At 52.4% G+C, this 15,492-nt stretch overlaps 1 protein-coding gene across 3 annotated transcripts in view; it reads left to right on the top strand.

The window, feature by feature from the left end:
* Positions 1-15,492, top strand: part of D2HGDH (D-2-hydroxyglutarate dehydrogenase) — an 821,087-nt gene that overhangs the window by 404,679 nt on the left and 400,916 nt on the right. The window lies entirely within an intron of this gene.

Raw genomic sequence — 15,492 nt, 5'->3', positions numbered from 1 at the left:
AGGCACATCACCTCTCTCTCGATTGCGCGGGTGCGGGAGGTTCGGCATCTTGTAGACACTCTCTCAAAGAACATTAAATTGGCTGAAAAACAGGATCAGGAGCAACCCTCACATACATTCCGGTGGCGGCTGGCAAACCTCCGGGGACAGCTCCGCCTCTTGCGCACTAATAAAGCGGAAACCTCCCTACTAGCACTGAAGCAGAGGTACTTCAAAGGGGAAGATAAGGGGGGCAGTTTACTGGCGAAACGTTTGAGAGAGCGGGCGGCCACGGCTCATATAGCTAATATACAGTTACCGAATGGAACGAGGGTGACCACTGAGCGGGCTAAATGCGAAGCTTTCCGGGCATACTATGCTGCCCTCTACACGGTGGAGGCACAGTCGCCGGATCTCATAACAGAAGTGCTGGATACATGCGCCTGGACCCCGATACACCCCTACCATGCTAGAACACTGGAAGGCCCTCTCTCTGCTGATGAATTAATGGCAGCCCTAAAAGATCTCCCACTGGAAAGACGCCGGGCCCAGACGGCCTACCCCTATCCTTTTATCGCATGTTTCAAGCGCAACTTCAGCCTTATCTCTTAAGGCTGTAAAATTCCTTCTCCGACACGGAAGGGAGAACATCCTCTATGGGTATGGCAGAGATAGCACTTATCCCTAAGATGGGGAAGGACCCCATGCTCTGTGCCTCCTGCCGTCCCATAGCACTGTTAAATTCAGACTTGAAAATGTATACCAAAGTGCTTGCAAAACGTTTAGATCCCCACATGCCTAGTCTGGTGGATCCAGACCAAGTTGGCTTCATCCGCAATCGCCATGGGGCAGATAATGTACGACGAATCGCGCTTTTGATGGGGAAAGCACACCACTGGAATACCCCGGCCTGCCTCCTATCACTTGACGCGGAGAAGGCATTCGACCGGGTGGACTGGGCCTTCCTCCGGGCGGTGCTGCAGAGAGTTGGGCTAGGGAAGAACATGGTGTCCATGATCATGGCACCATACCATGCCCCACAGGTGAGGATTAGAGTAAATGGGCAACTAACAGAACCTTTCCCTATACATCGGGGTATCCGACAGGGTTGTCCCCTGTCCCCTCTGTTATTCGCCCTAGTGGTGGAACCTCTGGCGGAGCTAATCTGGCAGGAAACAGATATAAATGGCATCTCTCTTGGGGGCCGGCAGAACAAGGTGGCGCTCTTTGCAGACGACCTCATCTTCACGCTCTCACGCCCTCTGGAGTCTCTCCCAGCCCTACACTATTTGTTGCCGACCTTTGAGCGGGCCTCCGGTCTCAAAATTAATCATGACAAATCCTAGGCGCTCAATCTTACGATTCCACAGGAGGAGATACCACTTCTGGAGACTCTCGCCCCTTATCAATGGGCCACTGGTCACGTTCGGTATCTGGGTCTTCAGCTCACTCCCTCCCTGGACACGTGGTCCCAGGTGAATTGGAGAGAATGTAGGAGGGCTGTTCTCAAGGAACTGAGGGGATGAAAACCCTTGGTGATGTTGTGGCTGGGCAGACTTAATGCCATTAAGATGTCTGTACTCCTCAAAATCTTATATTTTATTCCAATGCCTTCCCACTCCTATTCCTCAGCAGCAGATACAAGGCCTTCAACGCAAACTTACCACATTCATATGGGGAGGGCGTAGACCGCGGTTTTCTCACAAGATTCTCATGCTACCGCGGGACAGAGGGGAACTGGCCTGTCCCGATCTCATGGATTATTACTGGGCTTCCCATCTCCTCTTTGCGACGGAATGGACAACAACTGAGAGTGAAAAGGTCTGGATACACATGGATAGAATGGTAACTGGGCGTACCATTTGGGACCTCGCATGGTTCCACCGAGCGGCGTGCTCCCGAAGTGCCTATATGGCGTGCCCACCAAAACGGTCTTGGATATCTGGGACAGGGTGGCGGTGCTCAGAGGCCTCACAACATTCCCCTCCCTACACACACCCATTGAAGGGAATCCATTATTCCCTCCGGCATATCGCACGCTAGCTTTTACCAAGTGGGCGCAAGGGGGATGCAGAGTGATTGGCGATCTATATGAGGGAGGCACTCTCAAATCGTTCGCTCAGTTTAGTCTTCCAGTGGAAGCAGGACTGCAGTACGCGCAGCTGCGGCATTGGGTCTCCTCGACAAAGATGCATCAGGCAGCTACCCGCCCATTCACTCCCTTTGAGCGGCTGCTCCGCTCCTTTGATGAATCAAAGGGCCTGGTATCTCGGATCTATCAGATTCTGCAACATCCCCTGAAAACGCCTTCCCACCCACCCACCCATACCACCATCAGTGGCAGTTGACGTCCGCCACAGAAATCACACCTCCACAGTGGAGTCGCTTATGGCGAGATATCCCCAAGGTCTATCGCAGCATCCCACAGCAAGAGAATGCTTATAAAGTCATTACGCAATGGTACTATACACCCACATGATTACACAAGATCGTCCCTGCGGCTTCTCCCCTGTGTTGGAGGTGTTCTACTGTGTCTGGAGATTTCATACATATTTGGTGGGCCTGCCCGCTATTGACCCTGTTTTGGAAGGAGGTCCTCAGCCATATAAAGGGGGTGTTGGGATTCCCCCTGCCTGAAGCCACAAGCACGATTCTTTTGGGCATTACACCTGCCAACCTGAAGGCACTCACCCGCAGTGATTGGATTCTATCACTTCAAATGCTCGGAGCTGCCAAGCAGCTCATAGAGCTATACTGGAAGAAAGCAGAAGCCCCTCCGAATACTGCTTTGTATGTGCGCTTATGGCATGTTCTAACTATGGAACTCTTTACAGTGCGGCTGCAAGCGTGAGACACTCGTTTTAAAGCTGTCTGGCAACCTCTGATTAAATACCCTTGCGCGATAGAGCGTGCGCGTTACATGCCCACTTAGCTTAGAGCGCTGCGACTCTTTGAAGATGCTATACTCCTGCCTGCTCCTGGCAGATTGCTCCCACAAGCAGACTACATAGCAGCGTAATCCCCCCTGCAAGGGGCTGTAACGCTGTATTCCCTCCACCTGCCCGCACATGCCACTCCTTTTCTTCTGACTCCTACCTCCTTCTTTTCTCGCCTATCTACTCTTCCTCTGACGCCTCTTGATCTTTGTTTGTTTTTTTGGGGCCTCCTGCCCCTGAATCCAAGTTCTGGTTCCTCAGAGGTTGTGTCCATCCCTGCTTCATTTCGAGATAGCACAATCTAATGCATACGCGGCTGGCCCCACAGGGGTTGTAGGCGACATGCTGTGTTAATCCTTGCTCCTTGCCTTTCTGTGTAACAAATGAACCGTTTGCAAACGCGGTCGGCCCTGTATAGGGTTGTAGGCTTAATGCTGTGTACATTTAGACCTGTGCCCTGTTCCCCCTTAGCTTTATTTTTATTTTTCCCCTAAAGTTGAAAATAAAAAACAATTTGAACAAAAAAGATTTTTGTGATTAACTTTCAAACAACGATTATTCCTAACATTTTAAAAAGAGCTTACTAAAATTTGAAGGCCATTTGCCGTACGTGCAATAAGTATTAGTTCATTATCTAGACCATTTATGTAAAATAAAAATAAACAAGCATTTACAATGCATTAGGGTTTGCATTTGCGAGACTTCGTGCTATTGGAGTTGTAAACATAAAAGCGGCTCCATGCTGAAACATAAAGCACAGCGCCCGTGTTGTAAATATGAAAGCGGACGCCGTGCTGAAACATAAAGTGTGGCACCTGTGTACATATATTTTATGCACATGGCATCTGTGAAGCGGGCTCTATGGTGATAAAAAGTAATCATGAAATCTGGACCTGTGCTAAAACATGAAGTACAACACCTGTGTTGTAAACATGAAAGCGGGTACTGTGCTGAAAGAAAGCGCAGCGGGTATCTACATAAAAGTAATGCGCATGGCGGCCTGTGAAGCAGGCAACGTGGTGATAAAATATATCACTAGCAGGGAATGAAAGAAGTAGTTTTTAAAGGAACACATAAACACCTACAATGTAAGTAAACTGTAGTTGGCTGGTGCTCCTCAGCATAAAACAGAAGTGATGTTTTTGGAGTGCCAAAGCATATGGTGCCAGGAAAGAAGAGCAACACAGGAGTTTACCAATGGCAAGCAGAAAATGGGAATACACTTCGTATAGTGATTACAGCAGGTCTTGCAGATAGCGCATGTGTGCTGCCTATGCTCGACCTTACAAATCATGTGGCAGCTTTGTAGATAATACCTGTTTGTCTCAAGGAATGCAACCTTTGTGCTATAATCATACAGAATGATTTATCTATGTATTTCCTATGAAATAGTGTTATCTGAGTGCTTACGCCCATTTTGCACACAGGTCTTTCACTGTATTGATTTGCTTCATGCTTTCATATGGTTTAAAAGAGCACATTTAGCACAGATTTATAGGTTAAATTTGTCACATTGCAATAGTGGTCTCTTTCATGTTGGTTATCACCGTGCTGACAGCAGTACCAACCATCATAAAAAAATTACAATCCCTGTGCCACTACATCTGCTGCACTATTCATAGCTATACCTGTGAGCCCGACTCCTTTCACTTACCTGCAATTCTGAAGACGAGTCCGCCTTCCAATGACCGGAGCCTAGATTGCACCTGTAGGAAAAGAAACGGGATACTTGTTATTCCTCTTATTGTACCCACATGCTGCGTGTTGAAGCAGAAGGACGGAGATTCAACCGGACAGAAACCAGGAAGAAAATCGACAGGACACCGGAAGAGAAAAGGAGGATAAAGAAAGGAAAGGACCACACCGGAAGAGAAGACACACCCACCACTCGCCTGGAACAGTTAGAGGACACGGCCGAGATCCCGCCAGCCAGACAGACCGATCCTGACATAGCGGAGAAACCCTGGAAATTGCAGAGATCAAAGAAGCTCCAGAGAGATGGAGTGAGGAATGGTGGAGCCCGCCTAAGAAAGCTGAAGTGCAGTTGCCACTCAGGATAGTTGCGGCAGATCAGGTAAGTCATTTTGGGATGGGTGGCTAGTATCTAGGAGGGAAGGGCACAGTGGCGGATGGGAGCACAGATCCTTTTAAAAGAACCCCCCTTTCCATATCAAATCTTTAAAAAAAAATAGCACATTGATTTAATGAAAGATGCCCCTTATGGGAAAACGTAGCAACAGTGTGAAGAACACCGAAAGTGGAGATTATTCATATTTTATTTGAGAATTAACTGAGGAAACGTGGAAAGTAGAGATTAATTATATTTTATTTTGAGGATTACCTTAATCTCCGTCAAGTGAGAAAAACCTGAGCGATACAAGAAAGAAAACGAAAGAAATTATAAATCTTACTCACAGGTGATTGTGATCGTCCCTTGGGCTACTCAAGAATATAGGAAAAGGAGCAGATCTGACTACCTGAGCCACTCCTATTCTGACCGGGTTTTTCTTGTTTATTTCTTTACAAAACTCTCTGTTGTGGTAAGCTGTGTCAAAAAAACATTAGTTTTTTTTAAAAGACCCCTCACACACCAACCACGTAAGGGGAGTGGGCATGGGGGTGCATGGTGTTATCTCCAACAGTCCTTCTCGGTTCTGATTGCACGCGCATTTCTTTGTTTTCTCTGTTATTCTCTTGGAATGCTTACCTGAGATTTGATAAGTGGCACCATTGAAAGATTTCATTTTATTTTGCATTTTTAAATGTTGTGTTTTGTCTTTATCTCTTCACAGGTTTTTTAATTAAGTGTCCGTAAGTATACCGACAGCTTCGAGCACTACCACACACCTTAGTGCGTCTGTAGGTTAATCATATACACGTGGTGTGATTTTTGCCACTCACACTTCATTCACCCGGTCCTGACGAAGGCCCATTCAAACTTTTTTTCCTGGGCTGAAACATGTGTGACCAGTACTTGACAACCTAGGAGCAAATCTCTCCACTGGTTGCGCCATTTGTTTTTAACTATATCCGGGGCCGTCATTAATAAATATAACAGGCAAGGATATCCCACACTATCTCACATAAATACACCACACCCGCTCCGCTGTAATCAGGCGTTGTAGCACAACCGGGGGGCATTCGGCCACCTGATTGGGACCCCAATGATGAAGCATGACACCAACTAGGTTGGTGTGTGAGGGGTCTTATAAGAAAACCTAATGGTTTTTTGATACCGCTTACCGCAGCAGTGAGTTTTGTAAGTTTTTCTTACAGTGGGTTCGTCCACATTGTTTAACTAGTTCGAAGACTTGGGATAGGGATGCACCCCAATACTTCCTCCCTAATTTCCTTGGTTTACATTTATTTATTCAAATTTTCATCCCTCTAAGACCCTCCCACAGTTTGCAAAGATGTGGTGATGGGTAGATAAAAACCCCTAAAAAGAGGAAGAATATATATACATACCACTCCTTTATGTCTTCTTCTGTTAGCCTCTGGGAGGTGCCAGTGGAGGGAAGATGACTCTATAAGAGAAGAAGGAAAAGAAAAGGAGACCTTAACAGACTGGAAGAGTTGTGCTGGGGCTTGAAGATTTAAATGTTACTTCTTTGGAGTAATTCCAATCAATCGCATTAGTTTGTGCAAAATGTATTTATTGGCACATCAAGTGAACAGCCAACACGTGTTTCACCCCTAAATGGCCAGCAGGCCTGGGGCTTCTTCAGGGCAGTATTAATATGATTTTATAGTCCCGGCTCTTGGCGTGGTCAGGATGTATAACAGCTTGATCTATTAGTCACAGCGTAATGCCTGGTCTATCCAGCTCCAGGTCGGGTAGCTTGTCCCGACCCGGAGCTGGATAGACCAGGCATTACGCCGTGACTAATAGATCAAACTGTTATACATCCTGACCACGCCAAGAGCCGGGACTATAAAATCATATTAATACTGCCCTGAAGAAGCCCAAGGCCTGCATGCCATTTAGGGGTGAAATACGTTTTGACTGTTCACTTGATGTGCCAATAAATACGTTTTGCACAAAATAATGCGATTGATTGGAATTACTCCAAAGAAGTAACATTGAAATCTTCAAGCCCCAGCACAACTCTTATATTCTATGTCAGGACCGGAGGCTTCAGATTATGCTATATCTTCCTTCGCTTTATTAAAATAAAGACTCCACAGCAGCTTAGGAAAAGATATATAATAGTAACAAAAATGCTTTCAGACATAAAGCATAGATGGAACGTTCAACAAATCAAACAACAACTCCCGAGAGTCTCTTTGTATACCGACAGTCCATAGTCCTTCCACACTGTCCATCACCGCTATAAATCCGGTCTTCTCTTCCTCTTCCTTCTCTTTCTTCGCTGCTCCCGCAGCCAGATAAGTGCTTTTCATGTTTTTTCCTTCAATGTTTACTTGATTGTATTGTGTGTACGATCGTTGGGGGACTCATTGCATGGTTTATTCCCTTACAGAGTCCCCGGTCGCGGGAACGCTCTATCGTTCCTACGCGATCTTCTTTCCCACTTGTGTACGGTGCGTAAGTAGGCCGCCGGGGGGCACCCTGACATCTCGCCGGCCCTCCGACGCGCCTCCGCAGTAGCAGAGGCCGCGCCGTGGAGTCTGCTTGCGCAGGAGCCAGCCCTCGCGTACCCCTCTGACACCTGGTGCTCCGGGTCTGTACATCCCTACTCCTGACGCCCCGTTGGGGTCTGTATTGCGGCTCCGACCGCGTGAAACACCTCCGGGTGAACTTTGTGCACCTTTTTGGATAAGAAGTGTGGCTTAGCGCGCTTGAAGGGTGCGGAGACCCGGTCCCGGCGAGGAGGGTCGACGCGCTGGGGGATCGGTGCAACCCACCTGCCAGTCCAGTTGGCACAAAAAAGTGATCGCAGCCGGTTGGCCTGCCCATATCCGAGATTTATCTCGCTTGCCGCCCTACAGGGTGCCCGGTTTTACCCCTGTACTTCGTGATGGAAGGGGAATACGAGGAGGAACCCTACTCCTACCTGCAAGACGACGAGTTCTACCAGGCGGTGGACAATTCCATTTACCGCTGCGTGACGGAGGTGGTAGGCCCTATGGAGGATCGCCTCTCCGCCCGCATCGTGGAAGAGTGCGCGAAGCTGGCATCGGCGCACGTGCCTCCGAGCCCCGACCTCCCGGGGACGTCCGGCGGGTTGCCACCCGCCCCGAAGAGGCCTTGTAAGGAAGGGCCGTCGTCGGAGGCCCAAGGAGTGGACAGGGGCGCCTTTGAGCGCCTTCGGGACGCCTTCCTGGCAAAAGCGACAGCGGTGCCCCCTACCCCCTTGGCGGATCCTGGGGCCTCGGGAGACGTGTCGACAGCCCCCGCTTCCCCCGTGTACGACTCTCCAGACACCGACAACGACGGGGAGTCGACCCGATCTTGGCTTCCGGCGTCCTCTGCCAAGGAGATGCCGAAGGATGAGTCGGGCATGCTGGATCCGGACGAGATCGTCCACCCCCGCTCCGCGGCTTGGACGCCAGGAGAGACGGTGGCTAAATTCGTGGCGGGCAGGCTGCGCAAACCCTTGGAGAAGGAGGCGCCGGGTTGCCTGCATGGGGAGTGCCCTAGGCCAACCCTGGACGGCAAGGTGGCCATGACGCCGGAACTGGATCCCAAGATGGCCACCTTCCTGGCAAAGTTTATGAAGGATCCCAGGAAAGGCATCGATCGCTCCTGGCGGGCCTGCCAGGATAAGCTGCTGGATGCGGTTGGACCTGCCACAAAGATCCTCGATATGGCGGAGGAGGCGAAGGCGAATGGCACCGTCATTTCCCCTGAGGTGCTTTCGAATTGGGCCCAGAGGGTGATAGTGTTCCTGGGCAACGCCAACTGCGCGCTTTCTATGGAGAGGCGGCGCTCACTCCTGATCAAATTGGACCCGAAATTGGGAGACCTGGCCTCGTCGGAGGCGGGTGTGGTGGCCCAAGGAGGCCTTTTTGGCGAACCCTTCATCAGGGAACTGGGCAAGTTCGTGAACACGTTCACGTCGCTGGATAAGGCCCAATCCAGCATGAAGCGGGTGTTCCACCAGCGTTTCTCCGGAGGGGCCGGTCGCGGTAGGGGCCGCGCGATCGGCCGTGGCCAGCAGACCACCAATAAGGGACAAGGCTCCGGAAGAGGACAATACCAGACCTCTGCCAACTATAACAACTTCTACCCCACAAGAGGGCAGCGCTTCGGCGGCAGAGGGTTCAGAAAGAACTCCGGTCAAGGAAATGCCCCCGGTAAGTGTACTTTGTTTGGATCAAGTTCCAATTGGGGGGAGGCTGGCAACCTTTTACGGGGAGTGGGAATTGCTCACTGCCGACGCTTGGGTATTGCAAACTGTACGTGGTTTCCACATAGAGTTCTACGACCAGCCCGCGCAAGCGGTGCCCCCGCGCCCTATGGTCTTTTCGGAGTCCGACGCGCGGTTGATAGACGGGGAGGTCTCGGACTTGCTCCGCAAAGGGGCCATCCGCCTATCAACGCGCCACCCGCACGGGTTCCTCAGCAACGTCTTCTTGGTGGACAAGACCGATGGGGGCAAGAGACCTGTGATCAATCTCGGGGAATTCAATGGGTGGTTGGTCTACCGACATTTCAAGATGGAGGGTATACACCTCCTTCGAGACGTACTTCTTCCCCGGGACTGGATGGTGAGACTGGATCTCAAGGATGCCTATTTAGTCGTCCCCATCCATCCCCAGCATCGTCGTTTTCTTCAGTTTCTGTGGAACGGCAGGGTGTTCGAGTTCACCGCGCTGCCGTTCGGTCTATCATCGGCCCCGTGGTGCTTCACGAAAGTTCTCCATCCGGTAGTGGAGTTCCTCAGAAGTCAGGGGGTCAGAATGTTGGTGTACTTAGACGACATCCTCCTCATGGGGCAGTGCCCGGAGGTGTTGGCGGGCCAGCTTCGGCAGGCCGTAAACCTTCTCCAGCGGCTGGGGTTAGTGATCAACGGCTCCAAGTCGGTTTTGGTTCCTACTCAGGAGATCACCTTCTTGGGTTTCGTGGTAGACTCGGTGCAGGCGGTCTTGAGCCTGCCGGGTCGGAAGGTCGCGAAGATTCGACACCTGCTTCGGCAGACGATCGCAAAAGATCGCACTTCCTTGCGCCATATAGCCAAGGTGGTAGGCCTCCTGTCGTCCTCCATCCAAGCGATTTTCCCGGGGCCCCTGCATTACAGGGCGCTTCAATGCCTGAAAGCGCAGCACTTGCGTCGTGGGATGAGTTACGATCAGTGGGTTCCCCTCACGAACGAAGTGAAGGAGGGAATGTCCTGGTGGCTGTCTCACATGGAGGCATGGAATGATCGGGCGATCTTCGGTTCGGCTCCGGACCTGGTCATAGAGTCCGACGCCAGCAGGTCGGGCTGGGGCGCCCGGTGCGGGGATTTTTCCACCGGCGGCGCCTGGTCTTCAGACGAACAACGGTTGCATATCAATTGTTTGGAGCTCCTGGCGGGCTCCTTCGCAGTCCGTTGTTGGACCAAGGATTCGGTCAAGGCCTGTGTCCTTTTACGGATGTACAACATTTCGGCGGTTCGCTATGTGAACCATTTAGGGGGTCCACGGTCCCGCGCTCTAGCGGACTTGGCAAAGGACTTCTGGGACTATTGCCTGTCGCGTCACATTGCGGTGACGGCGGAATACCTACCGGGCCAGTCCAACCAAGTGGCGGATTGGCACTCCCGGCACCTCAGGGACGCCAGCCAGTGGAAGCTGGATCCGGAGGTCTTCCGGTGGGTCCAAACTCTCTGGGGTCCCTTTTCAGTGGACCTGTTTGCGTCCCGTCTCGACCACCAGCTGCCGCGTTTTTTCAGCTGGAGGCCGGACCCTCTGGCGGAGGCCACGGACGCTTTTCTGCAGGATTGGAGTCGGGAACGGCCGTTTGCGTTTCCCCCGTTCTCCATGATAATGCGAGCGGCAGCCCAACTACGCCGCCAGGGAGCGTAGTTGGTGTTGGTTACACCGCTCTGGAGGTCTCAAGTGTGGTTTCCGGTTCTTCTGGAACTTTCTTGGGATTTTCCAATCCTACTCCCCCTGTTTCCTCTGCTCCTGGCAAATCCGGATCGGGAACCGCATCCTCTCATCACGCAGGGCTCTCTCCGCCTCGTGGCATGGAGGCTCTCAGGAGACGCTGGTCGCTCCCAGGCCTTTCGGGGTCTGCTGAGCACTTGCTCTCCAAAGCATGGGCCGATAGTACGACGAAGCGCTACAGATCCGCTTGGCTTAAGTGGATGCGTTGGTGTCTTCGAAGGGATTTGGATCCCTTGGTCGCAGGCCTCGTTCCCGTGCTGAATTTCCTAGCTCACTTAGCCGATAAAGGCTTGGCCTATAGGACGATCAATGCTATTCGATCGGCGATTTCGGCAGGCCACGATAACATCGATGGTCACCCGGTAGGGGAACATCCTTTCGTTTGTCGGCTTCTGCGGGCTATTCGCCTCGCGTTGCCCCCTGAGCCCAGGTACTCCGTCCTTTGGGACGTCAATTTGGTTCTGAACTTGTTCTTGTCCTGGCCGGCCAACTCTTATCTGTCTCTTAAGGAGCTGTCGGCGAAGTTGGCCATGTTGCTATGTTTGGTTTCTTGCAGGCGCGTCTCTGATGTGCGCGCGCTGGATGTCTCTGCACGCATTTTTTCCCCGGATGGGGTTACCTTTACCGTGGGCCGACGCACTAAGACGTCGTCGCGATCCATTTCCTATCCAGCTTTTCTTGACACTCCTAAGTTGTGTGTTGTGCAATGCCTCAAAGCATATGAAGATATGACCTTGGAGTTGCGCCCTCCGGGCGAGCGTCAATTGCTGATTGCCCTGCGAAAGCCACACAAAGCTGTCTCCTCTCCCACTATTGCTCGGTGGGTGCGGTGGGTCATGCAGGAAGCGGGCATCAATACTTCTCTCTTTGGAGCACACTCCGCCAGGGGGGCCATGGCCTCTAAGGTGGGTGCTCGCTTGGAGGACCTAATGCGAGCGGCGGATTGGTCCTCGGATTCCACCTTTAAGAGGTTTTATTTTAAGCCGGTGGTGGATTTGGCCCAGTTGGTGGTAAGTAAGCTTTGAACTAGCATAATCTGAAGCCTCCGGTCCTGACATAGAATCGAAATTTGCCTAACTTACGTAACGGTAAGTTTCAATTCTATTAAGGACACGGAGGCGAGGATTATCCCACCCAGGCTACAGTGGTGTCTCTACCCACCCGTATGGCAGTAAGTAAAGCATTTTCCTTTACATTGTCGGTACTGTACTAGTCAGTGAATGCTCCTCGCCTTATTGTTGCATTTCTGGGCTACCTCGCTGATGCTGTTCTTTTTTCGACAGGCTGCGAGGGCGCTAAACAGGATCAATGAGGTTCAAGCGTGATCTGCGCGAAGAAAGAGGAGGAAGAGGAAGAGAAGACCGGATTTATAGCGGTGATGGACAGTGTGGAAGGACTATGGACTGTCGTTATACAAAGAGACTCTCAGGAGTTGTTGTTTGATTTGTTGAACGTTGAATTTTTGTTACTATTATATATCTTTTCCTAAGCTGCTGTGGAGTCTTTATGTTAATAAAGCGAAGGAAGATATAGCATAATCCTCGCCTCCGTGTCCTTAATAGAATTGAAACTTACCGTTACGTAAGTTAGGCAAATTTCGATTCTCTACTCAAACAAGGGGGTGAGGGGTGTCCCCCTGCTGAGGGCGGAAGCGTAAACAGATTGGAAGCTCATTAAACTGGCTAGTAAGGGTTTGTGATCTTGTTACCCCTTCAACCTGTGCGACCTTAACAGACTGATATAAAATTTCTGTTTACCATACATTCAGTAAACCTTCATCATTAAGAAATACATTCAGCCTTCACATTTGTTTATCTCGCTTGCCCTCCCACAGTGCCCCAGCACACATATTGCACGAAGATCTTATCAATGTCAGCGTGCACTTTGGTGCTGCATGTCTCGTTCACGCATCATTGTTTTGTCGTCCGCAGTCCCTACTAGGTGCTGCGTAGCTCTGATACATGAAAATTCTGCAGCACCCTAGAGTGCAGCACACTCTGAGCGCTTCCCTACACATTGCTTACCAGCACTTTCAAGTGCTGCACGAGGTCCTCACAAAATAACTCTCTGTAGAGTGGCACAAGTGTTACATTTGAAACTGTCAGTATGGAAATCGCAAGCAGCGATGATGCTAAAATACTTTACAATAGGGGGCGTGGCTTGGCCGGCAACAATGGCGGTCGTGCCATAGGCTCGCTCCGTCCAGCCCACAAATATCCTGCCAGAATGTCCTGCCTCGAGCGCCTAAAATTTCCGACTGGCTACCGGAGGCGCTGAAGTATTGTCTGGTGATCCTCCGAAATCACTGGGGGACTGCGGAGTGTGGCGGCGCGGTCTACGGGGGAGGGGCGGCCTGGAGAGTGACGTGCAGGTGGCGCCGGGGCCTCGCGTGGCGCGCCTTGCCAGAGGCGTGGATCCTGAGGCCTGCGCTGAGACGCTGGTGTGGAGGTGCGGCACGGCGCTTCGCCCGTTCACAGCTGGGGGCGGCCCGCATTACGGAGGTGCGCCTGGCTACAGATTGTCCCGCCGGGTGCTGCTGCGGGCCCCAGGACAAGCGGGTCTGCAGTGGCTGACAGGGAGACACCTCGTCCCGGGCCGGTGGCCCTGTAGGAGGCGGTGGCCATTTCCTTTGTCCCGGGCCGGAGTCCCGATAACTGCACCATAAAGGGGACCTCCTCCTCCCCGCTGCCAGTACTACTGGGGAGTTGAGCAGCGCTACAAAGAGACACTCAGTGAGGCTGCTGGCCGGCTGGGTCGGCGTGCACAGACCCGGAGATCGGGGGATAGGCGGCGGCTGCCGCACATACCCTACATTGAACCGCAGTGGGTCCCCTTCTCTGGCAGTGGGGGCGTCCCTCTCCCTCTATCTGGAGGCGGTGTGGAGGGACATGAAGTGACGCCGCCTGGGGACCCCCAGAGGAGTTAGTAGCGGGGGCGGTTGACAGAGCCATCTTGCCTGGTTTGGGTGCCACGGACACTGTGGCAGTGGTGAGTCTGATCCATCCTGGTGTTGGGCTGGGGGCGTCCCCTCCCCCCCCCCACTTCTGGACATACATCTGTGAGGTGGTGGTGGCCCTGATCTGACGTGCTCGGCGGCCCTGTCGGTCCGCGGTGGTGTGGATGTGGTGGCGGTGGCACTGTGGTGCGGCGATGTTTGTGACCTGGCCCTGGTGAAGTCCCTTGGATGGTGATGACCCCATAGCGGCGTCAAGGAGGGCCGCAGGTGTGAGTCGGCGGTCAGTGCGGGCCGCGGAGCAGGGGGTCGGGCGGTACCTCCTGGTGGTAAGATAGAGCTGCCCTCCACGTGGCCCGAATATCTGGAGACAGTGGCGGCCTACCTGAGGCCCACAACAGGGACTCTGCTGTTCCTGGAGGCGCCCGCTTGTCCCCGGTGCAGTGGTGTGCGATTGCCCCTGGGATTGATCCTCCCTTCATCAGTCAGGACGGGATACCGCGAGATGACCCGCGACAAGGGAGGAAGTGGTAGTGCCAAGCAGGGCACTTTGGACAAATTTACTGGTGCTGGGGCTACTGGCGGGTCTGCGGGCTCGCAGAGTCAAATGCCTGATAATGCGGCGCTCATGGCGGCTATCACTCAATCCCGAGACTTCCTTGACGCCAAGATCGGATCTGTCGGGTCCGACGTTACCCTGCTGCGACAAGACCTGCGGAATGCTGTGGAGCGCATTACTGAAACAGAGACTCGCATGTCGGAGGTGGAAGACGATGTCAAGGTCCTGAAGAAGAAAGTGGCGGCCATGGAAAAGGTACAAAAGGGCCTGGCCCTATGGGTCGAAGATGCAGAAGGGCGTGCTGGGCGGAACAATCTACGCTTTGTAGGATTTCCGGAGGGATGCGAGGGGGACAACATGGAGCGCTTCCTGACCCTGTGGCTGGAGGGATGGCTCCCACCTGATGAACTCTCCTGTTGTTTTGTCATTGAACGGGCCCACCGCGCCCTCATGCAGATGCCCCCCATTGGCACTCGCCCGAGACCAATTATAGCTAAATTTCTTAACTATATGGATCGAGACACCGTCCTGCGACAGGCCAGGGCTCAGTCCTTCATCACCCACGATAATGCCTCTATACTTATCTTTCCGGACTACACTCGCATGGTGCAGCAACAGTGACAGTCCTTCCTGGCAGCCAAAGCGCGCCTTCGAGATCTTAAGCTTCAATATGCGCTGCTGTACCCCACCAGGCTGAGGGTCATTTATCGGTCCGGCACGGTATTCTTTGATTCCCCGGAAGAAGTTTTTAAATAGACTGATGAAACTGTGCGGCTACGTCCCCATACGCCACCGAGCATTGACTCCGAATCCTCTTCCAGCGAAGCGGCTCGTGGGGGCCTCAGGCCAAAGGGGTGGAAATAGGAGGTCCCGCTCCTGACGTCGATCCAGGTCCGGCTCTGTCCTCCGTCAGAAGGGCGCGTCACCAGAGAAGTGACTTTGTGACATTATTGTTTAGGCATTCAGTTGGGCCTATTTGATCTGGGCTGGATCCCGCTCACGTAGTC

The sequence above is a fragment of the Lissotriton vulgaris genome, chromosome 11 (genome assembly GCF_964263255.1).
Source record: "Lissotriton vulgaris chromosome 11, aLisVul1.2, whole genome shotgun sequence".
Taxonomy (NCBI): domain Eukaryota; kingdom Metazoa; phylum Chordata; class Amphibia; order Caudata; family Salamandridae; genus Lissotriton; species Lissotriton vulgaris.
This window is presented reverse-complemented; position numbering and strand designations above follow the sequence as displayed.